Source organism: Megalobrama amblycephala, linkage group LG21, assembly GCF_018812025.1.
Source record: "Megalobrama amblycephala isolate DHTTF-2021 linkage group LG21, ASM1881202v1, whole genome shotgun sequence".
Lineage (NCBI taxonomy): Eukaryota > Metazoa > Chordata > Actinopteri > Cypriniformes > Xenocyprididae > Megalobrama > Megalobrama amblycephala.
In genome coordinates, this window is record NC_063064.1 from 25,656,944 (window position 1) to 25,676,449 (window position 19,506).

The 19,506-nt window shown below is 34.0% G+C and overlaps 1 protein-coding gene across 2 annotated transcripts in view; it reads right to left on the reverse strand.

Moving 5' to 3' along the window:
- The window catches only part of atp13a3 (ATPase 13A3), a 57,237-nt gene extending 42,154 nt beyond the window's left edge, over window positions 1-15,083 (reverse strand). For both annotated transcript variants that reach the window (XM_048173467.1, XM_048173466.1), the window contains exons 1-2: window positions 14,906-15,083; window positions 2,088-2,173 (exon numbers count right to left, since the gene is read on the reverse strand). The gene's annotated coding sequence lies outside the window, so the exon portion shown is untranslated. The remainder of the gene's footprint in view (window positions 1-2,087; window positions 2,174-14,905) is intronic.
- Between the last annotated feature and the right edge of the window lie 4,423 nt (window positions 15,084-19,506).

The window sequence follows — 19,506 nt, forward strand, 5'->3', positions numbered from 1 at the left end:
GCGCTTATGGAGCAGCAGTGATACAGCGTTTCCTTGGTTACCGCTGTAAACAAAGCTGAAATGCGCTAATAATTAGCTACTTTATTCAGGAGGTAAGAAGAAAATAAAATGCCATTGCCATTGAAATCTTCCTGAAGACTGATCTCCTTTTAGAGATGAATTCATAATCACTCGCCTCCAATTCAATATTTATATTTTCTTCCTATATTTCGAGCATCATGAACAGTGAGCTGCTCTGCCTGCTACAGAATTTTCTCCTCCTCGCGTCCGTCTTCAGCGTCTCTGGCCTCTTGTTAACGGCCGTTTACACCCTCAGACATAATGTGGGCTATTTACATTTATCTGTCTGTCCCAGTAGCTCCAGAAAATAACATAAAAATAAATAGAAAAATACAGTACAAAGACTGGAGAAATGTAATGTATTTTTGTACTCATATAAAACTGTTATTTTCGCGAGCTACTGGAACAGTGATAAAGATCGACCAGTCGATCGCGATCGACGGGTTGGCGACCACTGCTGTAACCCATTGAAGGATTTATTCACCATTTACATAATTTACATATATTATACACCATTATCATTTGTAAGGGTGAATTTCATGAAGCTTGTCAAGAAATGAACACAAAAGAAGATATTTTGAAGAATATGGGTAACCAAACCATTAATGGAGCCCACTGACTTCCATAGTATGGAAAAAAATACTATGGAAGTCAATGGGGCCCATCAACTGTCTGGTTACCCATATTCTTCAAAATATCTTCTTTTGTGTTCAGCAGAAGGAAGAACTTCATACAGGTTTGAAACAACCTGAGGGTGAGTAAATGATGACAGAATTTTCATTTTTGGGTGAACTATTCCTTAAGTGAAGGACAAAAAAAGTTTGCTGCGAGTATATGGGGGCCTTTAGAAGGCAGCTCAATAGGTTTTGGAACCTGCTCAGAGGGGACAGCAGGGAGGAAACCAGCGCCGTGCTGGTGTGGTCACCTCAACAATAGGGCAGCAGGGAAGCAGCATGACAGAAAACAGGGAAAGTGTGTGAGTGTGTGTTAGACAGGCGGGTGTCAGTGGCCATGCCCCACTCACTGCTCCCTGCCCTCTGCCACAGGCCTTGATATTATCAGGCCCCCGCACCCATACCGCACACCACGGAAAGGGGAAACCCAACTCAGGACCGAGCCCTTCCTACCATTTTCCCTTTCTGGAGCAGCTGCTATGTGGCCACATTCTGCTCTCAGCTACAATTTAGACGCAAATCGCGAATGCAACATGTGACACTTTTTTTTTTTTAACTTCCTCTTGAGCAGACTGTACGATGAATGCAAGGAAACAGCGCAATCATAAACCTGACAGGCCTATTTACCCAACCCATGTCAATGTGTCATGTAAGTACGTAAGCGGTTATTTAGCAGACACTTTTTTTTTTTCCCCCTCAGACAATCTTTCAGTCACCAACCCAGGTTTAATTTGACAGCAAAAAAAAAATCATCTTAAAACCAATTAATATCAGCATGAGCCGCAGACCGAGGCTGCATTTCACATAAAGTCATAAAGTCTTTATTTAGTTTTTTTTTTGGTGCACAAAAAGTATTCTTGTCATTCATAACATTAAGGTTGACTCAATGTAGACACATGAACTGTTTTAAATACATCTTTAGTAGCTTTTTGGACATTGACAGTGATAAGTATCTTGCTCTCAATAGAGGCCTCACAGAGACATCAGATTTTATCAAAAATATCTTAATTTGTGTTCTGAAGATGAACAAAGGTCTTACAAGTGTGGAACGACATGAGGCTGAGTAATTAATGACCGAATTTTCAATTTGTAGCTTTAATAATGTAAAATTGTGTTATATTTATGAATTGACTATGTACTTATCTATTTCGTTGCGAGTGCAGTGCGCTTGCAGAGAGGCTCCGCCCACACACACTTTTGATTGGCTGTGATTTTTGATCGTGTCGTGTCTTATAGTCGCATCAGGTGTGGACAGACGGATTACTTGTCTCTGGAATCTTATCGCATCTGCTTAGGACAAGGTGCAAGGGAACTGCAGGAATAATGATTTTGTACACATCCACATTCCCTTACCTTGAGATTCTGGGCGCTGTGGCCCTGGGCAATCCTTTCACCTATAAAGAGGCCTCTCTCTTGTACGCTCTCACAGACCTGGACTCCTGAGAGGAAACAAAAGAGGAAATCTTAATTAAAGTCCATGAATCACACAGCCTTCGGTCATTTAATGGAAGCGTTCTGCAGCTCTCTCAAATGAGACATGAAGAACATTTTCAAAGATTTACCGAGTCTTTATAAGCAGCTCGCAGTGAGAGAAAACATTAAAGTGAACAGCGGTTCAAATTTTCCAACACACTAGCTTGGATTGAAGCGTTGGAACAAAGACACTGAAGAAATGAAATAAAGAGCTCTGTACATTAATAAAACAAACAGTGTCTGGCTGAAAAATATAAATAAGCCCCGACTCACAACACTGCCAACAGCGCAGCATAAAGCCCACAGGAAATTTATATCATGAGTGCCTTATTCAAAACATCTGACTCTATATTTGCACAAAAACCGAATAAAATAAAGCTCAGAGAGGTTTCCATGCCATCCTGAGCTGTGGGGGTTGGAGCGTCACTGCTAGACTTCACCTGATTGGTTGGATAGCCTTTACCATAACTTACTAATTTATCATTTAGCTGACGCTTTTATGCTAAGTGAGTGACTTACAGTACACTTATTAATTACACTTATTATTAATATAAATAAAAAGTTAAATATTTAAAGGGTAAATAAACGTTAATTCTGAGTGTGAATAAATAAATAAAAAATAACAAATAAATATTCATTAACTTACTAATTCTGAGGGCAAATAAAAATTAATTCATTTATTTATGCCATGTCAGTAACAAGGCTATTTTCATGGTGAAAACAGAAACAAAATTCATACAATTAACAAAAAAACTATATAAGACATTTCAGATTAATACAAGACAGAAATTCTAAAATACATTTAGGTAAAAATGTATTCATTTAGGATGCAAATAAATAAATATTTAGTCATTTATTCATTCTGAGCACAAATAAATATTCAAAGCACAAATAAATTATTCGTTTATTTAGTCTGGCCGCAAATTATGGAGGGCCAAATTACTCAATGAAATTATTTTAATACAAGTAGATTATTAATGATGTCAATAGCTATGTTTCTGTCCACCTATTTTTTATGCACATTTTAGGATCACATAAAAAAAAAAAATACTGGATGGAAATGCCAAGATGCGCATAATTCAAAAAATGTGCGTAAAAAAAAAGGATTTTTTTTACGCACATAAACTTATGCATAAACTTTTTTACGCACAAAGACGACAAGCACATAAACTATGATGGAAAGACATTTACAGAATAAATCCCACAATGCGCAAAAAAAAAAAAAAAAAAAAAAAATAATTCACATGACTTTGCCTTAACAGAATGTGATTATATATATATATATATATATATATATTTTTTTTTTTTTTTTTTTTTTTTAGGGGTGTGACAAGATCTCGCACCTCAGAGGGCGAGACTAAAGTGTGACGAGATTTCTCGTCGAGGCGAAAAGTAGTCTCGTGATGTTGCCATGACAGAGTGTTAGGAAATTAGGATTAGGAAAGAATATGCCACCGCTACGTTTACATTACGCCTCCACTGTCCTTTTGCTTTGTGTTTAAATAAAAAAACCATTTAATTCAGTTGGATAACGGTCGCCGCCGCTCCATATTCACAGAGTTATGCGCGATCGCTGAAAGTGAAAGTAAACGCGCGCGCGCATTCAAACGTGATTTCAATACCCCACATTTTGAAAGCGGCTCCCTGATGAATGCAAATATCTCTCAATATGAAAGCTATTTTAGGCTGGGCAGTGTAGTTGTAACCATCTCTTAGCTCTGTATCAAAGGAAAAAGTTGGTCTTATTTGCACTTTGAATATTGAGAGGGTGCGATTATGGTTTCAACTTGCAAAGTGTTACCATAGAAATGAATAACAGTTTCTCTTAATCTTATTAAGCACAAACAGTAAGGTTTCATTTGTTAACATTAGTTAATGCACTGTGAACTATCATGAACTAACAATGAATGACTATTTTTATTAGCTAACATAAAGATTAATAAATACTGTAGCAAATATATTGCTCATTGTTAGTTGATATTGGTTAATACATTAATGTTAATAAATGAGACCTTATTGTAAAGTGTTACCATTTTTATTTATACTTTTTTATTTCTATGATCAGTTTGTGGAAAGGAGTTCAGTTAGGAGGTCAAAAGTTGTAGAAGCTCATAAATCATGTACAGTAAGGTCTGAAGAGACTGAAATCATACAGAAGAGAAGTCAGTCAGTTGAGTTAGTGGCAAAACCTTTCTACAGTACTTGAGTATTGTTGTCTTTTACTGCATATGATAATTCATACTCAGAAAGTAGAACTGAATGACATTCATTACAAGATGATTAGTTAAAACATTTCAAATACACCTGCAGAATATTTTTTCTAGTCATGTACTTCGCCATTGAGGATTTCTTAAAAATAGTGTGTAAAAATCTTGTCTCGTCTCGTGAACTCAATCTCGAGTCTCGTCTCATGAGATACCCGTCTCGTCACACCCCTAATATTATATATATATATGCCTCAAAAGATAACCGACCATCCAATGGACTGATTTTATTGCACAGGATCTCAAACACCTGATCATTCTGAAATGCCTGAGCCAGAGTCCGTCATCGGAATGATTTGGTACAATTCCCTGCCGGATTGTCTTACATGATTGGGTTCCCAAATACCAGCATCCAAACGCAAGAGAGCATGACAAAGTTTATTGCGTTTCGTCATTTATGATGAAGGAAAAAAGCAACAGTTTCTTCCCTGATTGGAGCAACTTCCATTTTTATTACAGATATTTGCTGCCAATTTCCCAGGAAATTGTTCTTTTGAACACATGGGATAGAAACACTGCTTCATTCGCAAATGTTTTAGGCAATTTTTCAATTTTGTGCATAAGTTAAATTCACAACTTTGGATGGAAACATAGCTAAATTCAACGTTTCAGTTACCAACTTCATCCAACAACAGTCAACAACAGATATTTTACTGTACTTTGCTCAGCCATAGTTGTCATGAAATCAACAAGTAAAACAGGCCTAAACTAGAAAGACCAAAGAATCAAGTTTGAAAAGTGACACCCACTATTGTTGAGTGATGTACCGTAAACTGTAACCCTGAAAAAGCTAATGAAATTAAAAGAGCTCATGCTTAAATGAAAAAGCAATACAAAAATAATAGGGCTGGGTATTGAAACAATTTTCACAAATCGATTCGATTACTATTCACATGTTTTCGATTCGATTCGATTCAATATCGATTATTTTGGATGTAGTATTTCAGTTACAGTACATGGTAAATTTTCTAGAGGAAAAAAAAAAAAAAATCTCTCAACTAATGCTGTAAACTGCACATGTAAGTCAGCTGGTACTACTATAATAATATTGAAGGTTAAATGAACTTATTTATATACAAAACACTTAAATTACACTCAGTGATGTTTTTATTATAAATAAAGTTTAGAATTACATAATCATATTTCTACTCCAATTTGTTTTTTTGAAATATAAACATTTAAATCTCAGCTATCATAACTGATTTATTCAAACATGCATTAAATATTGAAGAACATTAAAAATTATAATGAATATGTAACGGTGCATAGCTATATTTATCAGAATGCTGCTTTCTAGAGTTCACTTTTCTAGCTGACTAATGAGTTTATGGTCACAGAATATGTTTTTCTGAGGTAAATGTGACGTGACATTGTTTACAAGCTGTTTTATTGACGTCTTTCTGTGGTTGCAACACTGATTGAGCGATTACACGAGACATGATACGGATTTCGGTAAGTTGTACTGTATATTTTAACATACCTTCAGATGTTTAGTTATGTTTATTTCACGCTGTAACTGGTATTAAAGCGGAGGAGAGGATGTTCACATGCGCTCCGTGCTGCCGCTTCTCTTTAACTGAGGCGCTAAAACGATCTGTCACGACATATTAAATAGCGCCAAAACAGTATTTATTTTTTGAATCTCATAATAAGATGGAAGTCATTTGAAATTTGAGACTTTGCTTCATATCAAAAGTAACAAAGCGCAAAGATTATTGCGATTTATTGGATGGAAGGCGCTATATTCTGCTCATTCAGTGAGTCTCAAACTCCATTGTTTCCTCCTCCTTATATAAATCTCATTTGTTTAAAAGACCTCCGAAAAACAGGCTAATCTCAACATAACACCGACTGTTACGTAACAGTCGGGATCATTAATATGTACGCCCCCGATATTTGCATATGCCAGCCCATGTTCAAGACATTACACAAGGGCAGCCAGTATTAACGTCTGGATCTGTGCACAGCTGAATCATCAGACTAGGTAAGCAAGCAAGAACAATAGCAAAAAATGGCAGATGGAGCGATAATAACTGACATGATCCATGATGACATGATATTTTTAGTGATATTTGTAAATTGTCTTTCTAAATGTTTTGTTAGCATGTTGCTAATGTACTGTTAAATGTGGTTAAAGTTACCATCGTTTCTTATTGTATTCACGGAGACAAGACTGTCGTTATTTTCATTTTTTAAACACTTGCAGTCTGTATAATTCATAAACAACTTCATTTTTTATAAATCTCTCCAACAGTGTGTAATGTTAGCTTTAGCCACGGAGCACTATCAAACTCATTCAGAATCAAATGTAAACATCCAAATAAATACGCATATGCATGCAGCATGCATGACAAACACTTTGTAAAGATCCATTTTGAGGGTTATATTAGCTGTGTGAACTTTGTTTATGCTGTTTAAGGCAAGCGCGAGCTCCGGGGCGGGGAGCACGAGAATTTAAAGGGGCCGCAGCCTAAATCGGTTCATATTTAATGATGCTCCAAAATAGGCAGTTAAAAAAATGAATTAAAAAAAATCTATGGGGTATTTTGAGCTGAAACTTCACAGACACATTCAGGGGACACCTTAGACTTATATTACATCTTTTGAAAACACGTTCTACGGCACCTTTAAATTTTCGGAATTGGCGGCATAGGGTAATTAATGGGAAACAGTGAATGAATGTTTAGCTGACAAACATGCTAAAGTTGTCATATCAGTTGTTATATCATAACAAAAACCCTTCAATTGAACTGATCGAGAGTCTCAAGGCCTGCCGCTGCTCTGAGTGAGTGACAGAAGGCGTGTCTGTGTTCAACTGTGGTGTGCGTGAACTCGCTGTCAGAGAGAAGAGAGAGAAAGCGCTGCCAGTATCGGTGTATACTGCAGAAAAGCGATATTGAACTGTTTAACATATTTTAATAAAGAGATTAGAAAAATGATATTTTGACTGCATTGTTAAGAAACCTCAAACCTGAAAGATTTAGGGCTTTTGGAAAAACATTCGGGGCTCCAGCCCCCTTAGCCCACCCCTAGCGCCACCCCTGTGTGTTTTATTATATATATATATATATATATATATATATATATATATATATATATATATATATATATATATATATATATATATATATATATATATATATATATATATATATATATATATATATATATATATATATATATATATATATATATATATATATATATATATATATATATATATATATATATATATATATATATATATATTTTTTTTTTTTTTTTTTTTTTTTTTTTTTTAAATACACACACACACATACATACATACACACATAATAATAATGTATATAATAATTTTTCAACAGACTTAAGAAAAAAAAAAAAAAATGGTTTGATGACTGCCCTAACAGGAATTATTGCCACAAAATTCCCTTATGACAAGCAACAATCATCTGATGAGTAAATTTGCATATAGAGCAAATTGTGTTCCATGTTCCACCTCTTTTCCTTTCCACAATAAGATTTCTTCTCAATAAAAACAGATTTAAAAGAATTAAAAAAAAAAGAACTAAAAACAAACAGCAAATCATTCAGAATACCTCAGTTAAGAGTGTCTGACAGCTAGATTTCACAAAGTCTGTCTGACAAGCTTATCCTACATGCATGGATTTCTTCAGCTGTCTGATATCCATGCTGATTGACTGATTTGAAGTTTTCGGAGAGCGCTGCACCCGCTGAGTCAGTATTCTGCAGGTAGCTCCATTTACAGCCAGTTTCACAAGAACGCTCTCCAGGGTGTGCATCAAAACAAGCCGTTTCAGCAGTCATACGTTCAAAAGTGAAAACCCAGCCGAACACAACAGCTAACAACAATATGCAATGAACCTACTGACGGCCCTCATGATAATTCATGGAAGCCTTCAGAGGAAAAAGTCATGTTTTGGGTTTAATGCGCTTTCTTAATCACAGCCTGTTTTGTTTCCCGCTGCATTGGGTCACCATCGCTTTGACCTTAACTGCAACAGCATGACTCCAGTATCACTGCCTTCAAAAGTTTAGGAGGAAACTCCTTTCGAACAATGACGGAACAGTCTCATGGCATATTCGCTGATAAGCGGTGAGATAGACGCTAAGGGTTTAATAATTAGTTGGCCTCAACAATGGAGTTGACGTTGGGTTAATGTGTCACTATAAAAGGCGTGTTTTGTTGCATGATTTAGACTAACATCATGAAGATAAAACAGAGCAGGAGAAAATGCTGAGAAAAAAATAATTACATAAACAACATTAAGCTTACAGACAAACACAAATTCAAATCAGACTTTATAAAACAAGCTGCGAAGTTGTTGATTTGATCTACGAGGACAGAGTATTGATTTCACAAGTTTCTCACAAAGTCCAACAAAACGTAAAAAAAAAAAAAAAAAACTGTAGAAAACAAGCAGAAACCCTAACTTCTCAATCAACATCGTATATAAAACACACACCCACTAACATCATTTTATAACACGATTATTGACACTGCTTTGTGGATGACAGACGTCAATTTTGGACCTTGAACCAAAACAACCTATAAAACCCTTAAAAACATGATTAAAAACACACAAACACTGTGGCAGCACCATAGTAAAGGGATATATCATGGTACTGAATTACTACCACAATATTCATCATAAAATATAATTTACTTGGTACTCCAAAGTATTTCAAAGAACATAAAAATTTTTTTAAAACAATTTTACCAAGGCCAAAAAGTTTATATGAAGACTATTGAGAGCGTTTTGTGGATGGCATGCCAATTTTGGACTTTGAACCAAAACAACCTATAAAACCCTTAAAAATATGATTAAAAGGCTTTAGATACTGTGGCAGTACCATAGTAAAGCGATAACACACATTATATTATCTTATATAAATATATATAAAAAATGGTAATGAATGTTTACCACAATATTCTTAATAAAATGTCATTTACTTGGTATTTGCTAGTATTTCAAATAATATCACAATTGTACAAAGGCCAACAAACTTGGTTTTTCCATATTATTCACTTTTTTGAAAGGTTTAAGTATGTAGAAAGTGTACAAAAAATTACCACCAGTTTCCATGAAAATATCGTTCTTATAGTAAACTGTAACATGGTATTTCAATAGCTGCCAAAGTCAAAAGATTTAGAAACAATTCTGAAAGTTTGATGGAAAGCCCATATTCATCAAGAATTTACAGTAGAACCTGGTATTTGGGCAGAAAATACTGGAATAAGGGCATCTGGTTTTCACTGAATCTTGTTCCTCAAATGTTTCTTTCAGGTCCTCAATTCACTTATTTGTCATACAACTTGTACATTAAATGTTAGCCTTAATATTCAACATAATTAATAGGAAATCTGCTTCAAAGTCCTCTAATAAGCTTACTGAAAAAGCTCAGTTAAACCATTTGAAAAACATTTGAATCTCAAACACCAACAGGGCAAAGCTGCTTGACTCTCAGCTGGACAAGCGGTTCAGTAACTCATGGGCACATTTCTTGCCATCCTTTGGGATTCGGAGAACAAAAAATGTGTGCTTTTCTCATGCATTTTTGTAGCGATTCTTCTGTCGTCTAGGACAGTGCAGAAAAATCCTCTAATCCGATTGCGGTCAATAACTCGGGTCAAAAAAGTATGATCAAAGTAGCGAAAGAAAGAAAAAGAAAGAAAAAAGGACAACCTCCTTACATTTTAAAGCTCTTGCCCATGAGAAATTCTCACAGATCGTTATCCAACTGCTGTGATCCTGTTTAAGAAGGTGCAAATGTGCAGTTCAACAAAAGCATCTGATTTTGATGTTCTCTGAACATTGTTCAGTGTCTACAAGTTTAAACCAAGAACAATTCATTCACATTATAATATTTAAAGTTGGCCAATATCACTGCAAGATAAACCAAGCATACCTGAAAAACTTTCTTTTCTTCTCCTTTAGCAATTATCCAGTTAAGTGAATAGTTGATAGATCCATTAAAACTTTGCAATCAAAATTTAAAATTCTCATGCACGATGCAAGATATTATCATGCAAGATATCAGTCTTTTATCGCACTACAGTTGACTTTATAGCTGAAGATGATGGCAAGATGGGAAGGAAAAAAAAAAGAGACCGAGTATGGAGGAGGTGTACCCTTCAAGAAAGAAGCGGTGGGCAGAAATAAAAACCAAAAGATCAAATGGAAAAGGGGACCAGAGTCTGGCCACATGGTCCTGGATTAGCAACTCCCATTGTCAATGCCGCTTGGGAAAGAAAAACCCGTGGACCTTCGAGAGATTACATTACGATTTTACATATAATGCTGCCCGTTTCAAAATACCGCAGCCTAGAGTAAATTACCCTTCATAAAAGTCAGTTCCTTGTGGTTTTAGGTGCGGTACACAATCTTTATCAATCCGGAAGTATAATGAGGTCAAACAAGATCTAATAAAGTTTTATTCATTATGAATTTTAAAATAAAATATTTTAAAAATAAAATAAAAAAAATATTTAAAAAAATAAAATAAAATATTTAAAAAAAATAAAATAAATATTTTAAAAAAATATAAAAAAAATAAAATTAAATATAAAAAAAATAAAATAAATTATTTGAATAAACAATAAAATAAAAAATAAAATAAAATAAAATAAAATAATAAGATAAAATAGAATAAAATAAAATAAAATAAAAAAATAAAAATAAGTGGTTTAGTCAAATACCAAAAATGCTTACTGGTTAAAAACTTATGTTTGTATTATTATTATTATTATTATTATTATTATTAATAATAATAATAATAATAATAATAATAATAAAACTAACCTTAAGCAACTGTAGCCATCTTTTATGATCACATTTATTTGATAAAAAATACAGTAAAATAGTAACATTGTGAAATATTAATACAATTCAAAATAACTTTTCTGTTTTAATATATTTTAAAAAATAAAATAAAATAGTGTTTTAAATGTTGAAGTAGTTAAACAGCTAAACCGTTTACTGGTTAAAAACTTCTACAGTTTCTCTTGAAGACTCTTTTGGTGTAACCTGTGGTTTTTGGTTCACACTTTGGTCCCAAATTCTACATTCGTTACTATTTTTAATCCAGTGTCTTTTATCATGCCTCCCATGAACAGAATCGGTTTTCTGGGACTTGTCGTAGGCAAACCGCGTACGGACGGCTGGAAAGGTCTTGTCCATTCCAATGCCGTCGAGGATTCTGAAAGCAAACACTAGGAAAGCTGCACAAGGGACTTGCACCATGTCATGATATGTCACACTTCGGCTCTGATTCAACACTGGCAGACTTTCTGTCATACGCTGTTGTCTTAGAGCGCGTCTGCTAAAAGTATTCTGTGAGTAATCTCGGCATTACCTCAAAGCTCTTCGGTACATGAGAGCAAAACCGCACAGACAAATTTGTAAATTCCAGTTCGTCCATGTCAGCATGTCAAAGATATACCGCTGGAATAACTAAATATGTAGGCTATGACTGCAGAACAACGCAGCCATTTCCTTCATGGTGATCCATTTTTAGTTTTACACTCTTTGCTAAAGTCTCACTAAAGTTAAATGGTTTTTTGAGTCATGAAAATCATAATATTTACACTCCACAAAAGTGTTGCAATGTTTGCGAGCTGTTGTGAACCTCCTGACCCTTATAAACCTCATCTTAACTACATACATCAATGTCTGACCAGTGACCTCAGTGACACTTTTTATACTGTTTGACAAAGTAAATGATGATGATTTCTCTCTTTTCATATTAATCAAACTAACCTTAAATAACAGTAAGCAGCTCAAAAGATTATGGTCAGTACGACTTTTTGGTAAAGGTTTCATTTGTTAACATTAGTTAATTACATTAGTTAAACTAACAATGAGCATTACTTCTAAAGCATTTATTAACATTAGTCACATTATTAAAATAAGTTTTATCTGTTAATATTATTTAAAGGTGATAGAGAGGATTTTTTCGTTGACTGAGAATCCAAAGACTGTTACTGAGTTTTTGAAATGAGCGCATGCGTAAGAACAACCCCCCTCCTTCACATCTCATTTCAAAGGAACGCCTCCCAAAACTCGTGCACGAGTATTGGAACACGAGTGTTTACCACCGGCATTCGCTGTGTCGTGTTAGTGGATTCATTATGTCGGACTCACCGCAGGTAACTCATAATCTGCAGTTGTTACTCCTGTCTCATGCGGCGCCTGTGGAGTGTGGAAAGTTACTGGAGCGCGCAGTGATTGACAAGTCAGAGGGCCAATCGTTTACGCGATCATCATTGGCTGATGTTTTTAAGGCCCTACCTCCTGCACAGATGATGTATATTAATATTATTCCTTTCAGTGCACCTAATAAATAGTCTTTTCTCAGTTAGTAAAGACAGTTTCAAGTAATATTGCAAAAATGTATAAAACAAAACATCCTCTTTAGCACCTTTAATGGATCTGAGCTAACATGAACTAACAATGAAAAGTTGTATTTTTATTAGCCAACATTAACAAAAATTAATAAATGTAACAAATGTATTGTTCATTGTTGGTTAGTTGTTAATGTATTAACTGATGTTAACTAATGGGACCTTATAAAGCCATTATCATTCTAATATGCTGATTGGGTGCTCAAGAAACATTTCTTATTATTATCATCAGTGCTGAAAACAGTTGTGCTTAATTTCTTTTTGGAAACAGTGATTTTTTTTTAGGATTCTTTGATGAATAGAAAATTCAAAAGAACAGCATTTGTTTGAAATAGAAATATTTTGTAACATTATAAATGTCGTTTATAAATGTCGACGCATATTTGCTGAAAAAAAAGCATGCAGAGCTCGCACGGATTAAAAACTCTGCATTTCTAGCGGATTTTGACTAACTTAAACATCTGATTGGCTATTGCGTTCACAAGCTCAACAGATATATCTGTGATTGGCTTACAAAGCTCAATGCTGCAAAAACACTTTGTAAATAGAAACCTTTGACGGTCTTCACAGAGCACTTACACAAACACTTTACGGGAGTGTTTTAAAGCTACCAGCTATCAGCGGGTACCAGCAGGTATCATCACATTAAATGATCAAATAGCAGGACAAAGAATCATTTTGGTGGCCGCCAAAATATTTTCAATGTAGGAAAAACCCTGGTATTGAGATGCATGTTAATACCAGGAGTAAATTGCAATTTGTCTCAGCTGGCAACTTGTGATCAGATCACCTGAAACAGATCTTAATAATAAAAGATACAGAGAGGGCCAAAGTGGGTTACTATTGAAGTTAGCCAATCAAGACATCCTAAGAAGTCTCTGGTAAATGGTGATGACAACTGCCCTTTGAGCAAAGGTACAAAAACTACAACTGCAAAAGTTAAAACTTATAATGATTAAAATGCAGATGCAAAACATCAACTACGCAGAAACATAAACAGTGCAGCTCAAGAAAGCAAAGTTCCTGACATTAAATTTTGAGGTTAATTTATATACAAACACTACCGTTCAACAGTTCGGGTTTGGTAAGATTTTTTAATGTTTTTTTTAAAAAAAAGTCTCTTATGCTCACCAAAGCTGCGTTTAATTAACTAATAAAACACAGTAAAAACAATAATATTGTTAAATATTACTACAATTTAAATCGATTTTCTATTTTAATATATTTTTAAACTGTCATTTAATCCTGTGATGTCAAAGCTGAATTTTCAGCATCATTACTTCAGTCTTTAGTGTCACATGATCCTTCAGAAATCTTGCTGATTTGGTGCTCAAGAAACCAAATAGCTCATAAGAAAGTGACTAACCACAATTCAGCTTAGCCAACACAAAATCTCTATTGCTCTGTTTAATGAAGCACAAATTAAACGTGAATTGTATTACTTGAATAATTTACACAAAATGAAAATTCTTTGATTTGTATGACTTACAAAAGAGGTCCCCATTCACTTTCATCATCGTACCGTTGGGGAAAAACGATGCAATTAAAGTGAAGGGTGACTGAGGCTGTAGGTCCCTCACATTGTGCCTAACATCTCCGTTTAAGTTAATTTGAATAAAGAACAATGACATACAGATTTTTAAGAACATGGCTGAGTAAATGATTGGTGATTAATTTTTCGGTGAACTATCCCTTTAAATCACGCCGCTCGATGAAACCCTTAAAACGTAGTCAAATTCAAAGGACACATTCTCCACTACAGATCACAACAGCGTTACCGACTACTCGCATCCATCTAAATCAATATATTAATCACTACAGCGAAATAAATACGATCTAGTTCATTTCCACTCATTTAACAATGAAATAAAACCCATAAACTGTTCGAAGACACACGAGGAAGAAAGAATACAGGCAGCCATGACTTCATACTGACACATCAATGAAGAGATCCGTGCATGTGTTTGTGTGTGCGAGTGAGCGCGCGCGCGCGCTCGTGTGTGTATGTGTGCGTTTTAAATCGCACTCACCCAGAACCACCGGGAATGAGGATCACCTTAGAGTCATGATGAGAGCGCTACGATCGCGGACAAAGAGACGCGGGACCCAGCTCGTGTGTACTGCTGTCAGCAGAGCAGATGAGTATGTGTAAATGTGCCTGACTCCCCAGATCTGCCTCTCAGCATGTACAGGAAGTGATGCAGAGGAAGTGAGGTCACCGTGGAACAGACTGCGTCAGGTGGGCCAGAGACTCTATGAAATGGTGTGGCTCCAATTGGATATATATATATATAATAAAATATGTAATATATATGTATATATATATATATATGTATATAATAAAATATGTAATATGTATTTTAATAAAATAATCTTATATATACATATATATGTATATATATTAAATATAAATTATATTCTCACAATATATATATATATATATATATATATATATATAAAATATGTAATATATATGTATATATATATATGTATATAATAAAATATGTAATATGTATTTTAATAAAATAATCTTATATATACATATATATGTATATATATTAAATATAAATTATATTCTCACAATATATATATATATATATATATATATATATATATGTATATATAGATGTATTTTAATAAAATAATCTAATATATATATATATATATATATATATATATATATATATATATATATATATATACATATATATGTATATATATATTAAATATTAATGTTTCTCACAATATTTTTTTTATATATATATATATTTTTTTTTTAATAAAAGAATCTAATATATATATATATATATATATATATATATATAAACAAAAATATTGTGAGAGAAACAAATATTTAATTACAATTATGATAAATAATTAATGTAATAATCAAACATAATTGTAAAAATATATTAATAAATATAATTATTTTAGTAAAATCAACTTACTAAAAAGTCTGTTATGTTGTTAAATATATTTATTTTATAAATTTATACAATGTATTAATCACAATATTATTGGCATAAACAATGATTTTTATATTTTTTATATTATCTTTCACAATTTTTTTCATAATTGTCTTATTGTTTAAATTTAGGGGTATTTGGGGTACTTATACTTTAATGTTTTAATACTTTAATGCTAATTTAGTTTCATTTTTATAGCAAAAATTGACTTTCAAATATAGACTTTGAGAAATATTAAGTTTATTAAGTTAAATCATGTGACAACTTGCCCCAGTCTCTTCTATTATATTATGATTATAAAGATTATCTTTAAAGTGGTGATGATGTGAGAAGATGCATTATGGATTTTGGTTTTTTTCAATAATTTGAAAAAAAGAATTTTTTGTTGTTGTTGTTCGCAATATACTGAACTGTTTGTTTGAAAGTTGATTTGAAAGCAAAGTGAATGTTGCAAGAATCTCTGGCGGGTTCTTAGTGACATACAGGATATGACATCACCACAGAGCTATGTGGCTGCTCTGAGCTAATCCTTATTGGTGCTGAGAGAGAGAGAGAGAGAGAGAGAGAGAGAGAGAGAGTGACCCTAAGATTTATCTAATCATATATGCTATACTGCATTAACACACCATACATACTGATAAACAGTGATAGGCCTTTATTATATTCAGATAGCAACATTTAAGGAGGTGTATGGCCATTCCCTTTTCCATGCATTCATCACTACTCCCTAGCCTAACTGACTAACTATAGTTACACTATCCACTTTAAAATCAATATGATATGATAAAAACATTTGATAAGTGCAGGTGGTGAGCAGAAAAAAACTTATGTAATGATATAAGCTGTATTGTTTTACTGAGTTGAGCTGTGTTACATAACAATGAGTTGTCTAGCTATTTGTCCGTTCAAAGGTCAATAACCTTTCAGACCTGCCGTTTTAAAAAGTCAAAATCTCTAACCACGAACTGCTCTTTTATAATTTACATTAAGAGGAAGTGATGTGACAGCCTCTTATTATAGTCTAAGTGACTGAATAAATGAATCTCACCAAGCATTGTACATCTGATTAGCTCCAAGTTCAATACATTTCAGACATGATGTTAAAGATCTTGGGCGTTTGTAGATGGTGATAAAACCACAAGCCTTAAAACAGAAACTATCCATTCAAAACCACACAGGAAACGGATGAACATGCAGCATCATGACATGTTCAGATTGTCTTCTTGAAAAAAAAAGCAGAAATGGAGTATCAGAAATTCCTACATTTAAATTTGGACTCATACACTCTAAAGGCCTGTTCACACCAACAACGATTACTATATTAGCGTCCACACCAGCGAACAATATAGTTCTGTTTATTCTAAGCACACGCTGCTGCAATTTTGTCATCTGCCGCTTTAAATAATCGAGCTCTTTCAGGTAGGATGGATTCTGATTGGCTGTCAGTGATTTTATCGTTCATCAGCTGGTTATTGTTATAGTTATCGTTCTTAGTGTGAACGGGCCTTTAAAAATAAAGGTTCTTAACCCTCAGGGGTCTGAGGATTTTTGGGGCCCTGGAGAAGTTTTGACATGCCCTGACATTTGTGCTTTTTTCAGTTGTTCATAAACACATTAATGACACAAGTGTCATTACACTGTATTCAGCACAAACTAGGCTACAATAATATGTGAGGAACATGTATGTACATGTTTGTATTTTTGAAGGAATAACGTTTATGCGTGGTTATTGAAAAAACAAAAAACTTAAGTCACTGAAATAAAGCCAAAATATATATATATTAAATCTGTTCACAAGACTTCTGGGTATTGGAGGTTGTAGACTAGAGTTTTTGCTTCAAAATTATGTAAAAATTATCATTCCTACTCCTTCATATTAAACAATAGAGAGATTTAAATTTTCTAAAACATCTTTGGTCAAGAAACACAGTATGCAAGGAGGCGTGAATCATCATGAATAATGGGTGATTCTCACCTGAGAAGACAAAAGAATCGCATAAAGAGCTCTAATGACCTGCATAATAATGAGGTCTTTCAGACAGGTAGGCTGTGAAAAGACCCTCTGTTGATCATGTCTCAAGCTCATCATAATGTAAATCAAACATACAGAAAAAACAGCAATACTGTGAAATATTATTACAATTTAAAATAATGGTATTCTATTATATTCTTTAAAATATAATGTATTTCTATGATACAAAGTGTCTGAACAGTTATGTTACCTCTGTGGCATTTCATATAGGCTTTTAGCTTAAAAGCATGCACATTTGGAGAAATATTGATGGATTCTCATGTTTATGTCAATTTTCTATACAGAGGAGTAATATTTATTCAGGATTTATTGTTATTACTATGAGTGCTGGATACTGTGTTTTCAATTCATACTTGCAGCCGGAGGGCGCTCTGTACACCTTTAGGCCACAAATGCCAATGCTAAAGAAGAATAGGCAATCCAGGAAATAACTGAACTAACAGAGGCCAGAGATCGCTAACTATGGCTATTCAAAACACTTTTCAAGACAATAAATACACGATTGAGATTATGTATTGACTGAATTTGCGTCTGAATAGCGCTGGCTCCGTGGGCGTGGCCGCATTAGCGGATAATGAGCTGAATCAAGGACTTCTGACATGGCTCTCTTTTCATACAGATTACATAAACACAGAATTTTTGTTTTTGATTTGACTTACACGATTTAAAACCTGACATTTCAACATTTCTTTAGACACAAGTCTAATTTTTTTGTGATTAGTATTCACTAAGTTACAGTTCATTTTCTGAGAAATATCAGATTGGACTTTGTTCAGAGGGAGACGAGAGATCACGCATCATGTTAGTTTTCTTTATTTTACAAAAAGCACAACATTTTGTTTTTACTCTGAGTGTACACAAATAAAAGAAGATATTCCACAGATTAAAATGGTGTATAGCTCTTAATTGTATGTGCAACATTGACGGAGTATTTTGAGTCTCTTTCACACTGGGCAGCGTTTCCCAAAAGCACCTTAAGGTTAAGTTGATCGTAGCTCCATTGAAACCAATGGAGCTACGATCAACTTAGGCTTTACCTTTAACCTTTAACATCCATGGAACCTTTCCAATGGATAAAAATGTTCTTTATAGTAGAAAAGTTTCTTTAAATTATTAAAAATGTATTCACACTAAGAAAAAAAAAAAAGAGCTGTTCACAAAAGGTTCTTCTATGGCATTGCTGCTAAAATCCCCTTTCGGAGCCTTTATTTTTAAGAGTGTAGTGAGTCCAAGATGACGTACATGCCAATCCAAAAGACAAACAAGAGTCCTCGCGCACAACTGCAGCTTCAGATGTTCTAATCCATGCTTCGAGTCAGATGTGCAAACAGAATTCCACCTATTTAAACAAAGCGGGCAGTTTGCTTTCATTTCTGCAAGTTCAAGGGGGGTGGAGGATTAACTACAAACTCAGGCCCCTTATAGGCAGGCCGCTCGCTAACGCCCAGCCAGAGTTCAGTGACATCAGAGAGGCTCATCATCCACAGCATGTTACGTCAGACGCTCTGTGAAATGATGGCTCAGCATTGTCTGAGTCCACATCTGTGTCAAAGAGCAAACTGAAACCAGGATTGTCATGCACAGAACCTAAAGAAAAAAAGTGGATAAAACAAAGATTGAGAGAACAAAATTG